Source organism: Chaetura pelagica, unplaced genomic scaffold (genome assembly GCF_000747805.2).
Source record: "Chaetura pelagica isolate M959 unplaced genomic scaffold, ChaPel_1.0 scaffold31, whole genome shotgun sequence".
Taxonomy (NCBI): Eukaryota; Metazoa; Chordata; class Aves; order Apodiformes; family Apodidae; genus Chaetura; species Chaetura pelagica.
This window is the reverse complement of record NW_009952481.1, coordinates 2,363,470-2,368,432: the sequence shown is the minus strand read 5'-3', so window position 1 is coordinate 2,368,432 and position 4,963 is coordinate 2,363,470.

Below are 4,963 nucleotides of genomic sequence, written 5' to 3'. Positions count from 1 at the left end.
AAATTTCATTTCTTCATCATCTCTGATCCCAAAGAAGTGAGGTAAATGAAAGCAGAAGTCAGAGCTTCTAGGATTTCTTCATCCTTAAACTGAAGTAGGCACCACTGTCTACAGAAGCACTAACTCCAGAGCAGTAGTTCGAAAATTCCTCTTTTGTAACCTAAGAATGAGAAAAAGTGTTTACAACGCGTGAAGGACTCGCACTGGGGCTCAAAGCAGGTTGTTTACGTAACACATCCTCGTATTTTGCAGATAATTTCTTTTGCGTCTTCCAGGGAAGTCTGATTTTTAGATCAGACTGTTGCAGACGGAGCTGTTGCTTTACCCTGGAAAAATAATAATGAGAAAAGCTATTCTGGTTATTGATAAATATTGACTGCATAACTTAGGTGTCGTAATTAAATTAGATTAGTTCGACACTAGCACAATCACTAAATGCAAAAAGGCCCAAATATTAGTCAAGCAACAGAAAAACAAAGCAGAAATGCATTGGTGGAAATGTCTAAAGGACTAAATCTATGCCACAAAGTCAGACCTTGTCTAAAGAAATCTGTTTGGTTTGATTTTTTTTCAGGAAAGATGCATAAGCTAAAAAAGTATAAATAAATAATAATTAAAACAATAACAAAACCAAAAAATCCAGTAAATTTTGAGTGCTGAAGTATTAGCTGGGAAAAAAAAGACAACAATGCAGATTTTGTGAAAGATATAATGTTTGAAACTAAAAAAAATCAGATTGATGTCTGGAAAATAAACACTGCTTACATTTTACCACATTCTCTGCTTTTCCACAGCAAACCAGGCTTCAGTTAACTTTCATGAAACACTGCACTTCCTTCCTTTCTAATTTTTCCTGCTGGCAAAGACATTAAAAAAAGCCTGGATCCCACCCCTGTTTTCTATCTGCAGCTCCTGTTGGCATCAATGGCAACGTGGTAAGCTGGGAGGAAGCCAGGCCCCAGGTTCTGGCAGAGCCAGGGCTGCTGTACCTGGAGTGAACTGCAAAGCAGCAAGCTGAAGTTTTTGCACCCTGCCTCCTGCAGCCTCTGCTGGCATGAGAACTGAGCAGCTGCTGGAGCTGAAGCCAACGCTTGCTCTGCAGTGAAGGAGACTTCAGACTCAGCTGGAGCAAACCAGCATGGCCAGGGCTGTTTGAAATACCGAGGCTGCCAAGTGTGGCCCACGAGGATTCGCAGACTCAGAGAATGGTTTGGGTTGGAAGAGACCTTAAAGATCATCTAGTTCTAACCCCCCTTCATGGGTAGGGACACCTCCCCCTAAACCAGGTTGCTCAAAGCCCCATCCAACCTGACCTTGTCCTGTTCCAGGTATGGAGGCATCTGCAACTTCTCTGGGCAGCCTGTTCCAGCTTCTCACCACCCTCACAGTGAAGAATTTCCTCCTAACATCTGATCTAAATCACCCCTCTTCCAGCTTCACTACATTACCCCTTTTCCTGTCACTACAGACCTTTGTAAAAAATCACTCCCCAACTTTCCTGTAGGCCCCCTTCTGCTCACCCCTGCCTCCTGAGTTGGCTTTGAGAAAGGATTTCTGGAGGAGCAGGATGGGTCATAATCATAGTGAAAGCCACACAAAGCAGGCAGCTGCCAATGGCAGCAGCTGCTCTTGGCATTAGCTGTTCTACCAGGGAAAGCTGAGTGTGTTGCTGTGGCTGCTGCTCCAGGTGCAGAGGGCAGGAGCTGGGAGGCAAAAACAACTGAAATCACCAGGCTTGTTTGTTCTGCCAGCCACTGAGAGCAGTGGCCAAGAGCCGAGCTCTGGGATGGCAGAGTTCTGTTCTGCCCACGCAGCCAGGGAAGTTTGAGGCAGCGCCGTGTAAGAGCTGCTGGCTCAAGGCAGGTCAGCTTTTATAACAGCAACATGTGCAGGTGGTTTCATCTGTAGAAACCTCAGCTGCTTCCAACCTGCCTCTGCCAAGACAGCTTTGTGCCAGGAGACTGACAAAATTGATCAGAACACTGAATATACCTTGTGGTCTCAAAAATATATGCCAGTGAGTGGGACTTGCATTAAAGTTCAGTTTCTTGAACTACAAGTTTATACTGCAGGGGAGAGTGTGAGCCGAAAAGCGATTTGATACCGTGTCAGGCCACAAAATTCTGCTCCACGTCAAAACAACAAAGCCACAAGAAGCACACAAGGGGCAAAGGATGCTGCAGGAGTGCTGTCTTTCCCTTGGAAACACACCAGACTGTCCCTTGGCTCTTCACTCCTGAGCTTTTTTCAGCGGGGGGAGAGGGCCGGGTGAAGGTCACAGAGATGCTCTGACGGCTCAAGTTGAGGTAGGAAGTGGGGGCAGAGTTTTGAGGGAGGTGCAAGGGAGCCTTTTCCCTCCACGAGGGAGCACAAGGCCCCCCTGGCATTTCTAGAGGAAGCCACAATGGTGCCCAGTAGCAGGGAGGGCAGAGCTCAACCCTGTCTGGGTGCTGTGCCAGGACTGGACCTCCTGGTGCAGCCAAATCCTTCCCCTCTCATATTGGCTCACAGCCCTGCAGACTCAGATGTTCCTATGGTCTGTGCCATCCTGTGTAGCATCTGTTGCACAATCAGAAAGAAGAAATAGAGCTTCGAATAGGAGGCACCAACCAAGATCTGACAATCTTGATGCTGGAGCCAGATACGATTGCGTGCTTTGCCACCTATCTCCCAGTGTCTGCTGGGTGCTGTGAGCAACCACAGGCTGGCAGGACAGCCTGCACCACCATCTATCTCTAGCATCTGCTGGGACTGTAGCCAGCACACAGAAGCCTGCAGCTCAACACGAGTGTTAGAGCTTCACTTTTGCTTCACAGTAGCCCCAGCAGAGAGGGACAGTGAAGTGCTAAAGGGCAGCTCTGGACACCCAATGCGAGCCTTGATATGTCTTCATGTCTGGTTCAAATCCCTTTAACCTCTGCTCAGGTAGATGTGCTCAGTGTGTAGAGGTTTTTCTGCTTTGCAGTAGATGCAATGCCTTTGTTTGTTCCATGAATTTACACACGCATAAATCAAATGACATTTCTTACTGCATGGATTCCAATTTGTGTTCTACAGCATCTGATTACAGGAGAAAAAAAATCACATATTATTCCTTCCTAGATTATTTCTTTCCCCTGAAAGCACTATTCCTTTTCTGCAGTTAGTTTTCACTTAGATTGCTCCGGGAGGAACTCCGTTCCCACAGAAGTGAAAGGAATCTTTGCCACCGACTTAAAGGAATCTGAAACCAGCCCTTGGAAACATGCTCCATACAAATTTTGAAATTACTTTATGAAGAATGTCCTCCCAAAGCTAGGAAATGTTTCTGTCAAGCAATGAGGTGTGTAGGCAGGCAGGCCCCAGGAGCCACTCTGAGAGAGCCAGGGGGTCCATCAGCTGCAGGTCTCGCCCTGAGGGGGCACTGAGCCCTCCCAGCAGGATGAGGGGGCTTGAGCTCTCCTGGCTCACAGCCTTCAGGCCCCACACACAAAGGGCCACTTCCACTGCACTTGATTAAATGTCAGCACAGCAGATCCCTGTGGGGTCTGAAGGCAAGAGATAGCATGTTAGAAGGAAATAGTTTTTTTCATTTTGTGATTCACATTATTGCTTTTTATTTGAAACATTGAAGACAGACAAAATCCCCATTTTAGAGTCAGCTTATAAGTGAGAAAGGAATGGATTATACTCAGGCTGCCAGGGCATGCAGAGCCCTATGGGATAGTAAGGTTGTTTCTTATGTAAGTTGTGTTGGTACTCCAGCAGCATCACAGTATGCAAAGGCTCCTGTTACGATCTTTGGCAACCATAAAGAGACTCTCTCCACGAGTTTCCAGTGTCAGTCAGTATATGAGCTTCTGGAGGCCTGCAGAACAGAAAATAATAATTGAATTTGCACAGCCTGTACTAAGGAATTGCAAGCAGCTATTGCTCATACTGAGATAATGGGTGAACAAAAGTGGAGTTTGCACAGGACCAGAGCAGCAAAACTCAGGACTTCTGTGTTTGAATTCTTAGCAGCCCAGGCTAAGTAAGAGCTGAGACTTCAGCAGTCAGGCTCTTTTTGAAGTCCAGCGTATAAGTCTACACTTCTCTTAGCTGCCGTACACAAGCCATCTACTCTGCTACAGCAGCAGCATCTCAGTCTGCAAGAGCAGCACAATGATGTGAGAGAAGCAGAAAGAATACAAAAGGAAAAGGAATCAAAGCAGGAATAATTACACAACACCCTTACTCTTTTTTTTTCCCCTTTTTTTTTTTTTTTTTCTTTCTGTTTCCTTTATGTGTCATTTCCCCACTCTAGTGAAAGGACAGAAGATCTCAGAACTGAGACAGCCTTATTGGTGTGACCAGGATGGCAGCTTCCCCTGATTTTTTCAGCATCAGAATCAGATTATGATGAAATGAGCAGGATAGAAGTTCTTCAGTTCCCAGAAAGTTCCCTGAAGCCATAGCTTGGCCATAAACCAATATAAATACAAAAAGTAGTAAGCAACTTTAGGTGTAGGTGTGTACAGTCAACAGCTACAAGATCAGTAAATGTTCCAGTGAGAAGAAAATACTAAACATACATATCCCCTTCAAAGACAAATAAAATAAATATATTGCTGAGATAATCTCAAAGCACAAAAAGAAATCACAAGGGGGGCTGGAGGGAAGCAAGAACATTTTGCATTAATTCTGGTCCATGTCTTCTTTCAGATTTGTTTCTTCTGTCAGCCTCCTGGCACTGGGAGCTCACTCACACATTCCCAAGGGCAAGCTGAAGAGTTGCTCCATCCCACAATTGAGAAGAAGCCAAGAGGTGCTTCAGTAGTACAGGTGAGAGGGCTGCACTATCCTACTGGGACAGTCTCGCTCATAGAATCATAGAATCATAGAATGGTGAAGGTTGGAAGGGACCTTCAAGATCATCAGGTTCCAACCCCCCTGCTATAAGCAGGGACACCTCCCACCAGACCAGGCTGCACAAGCCTCATCC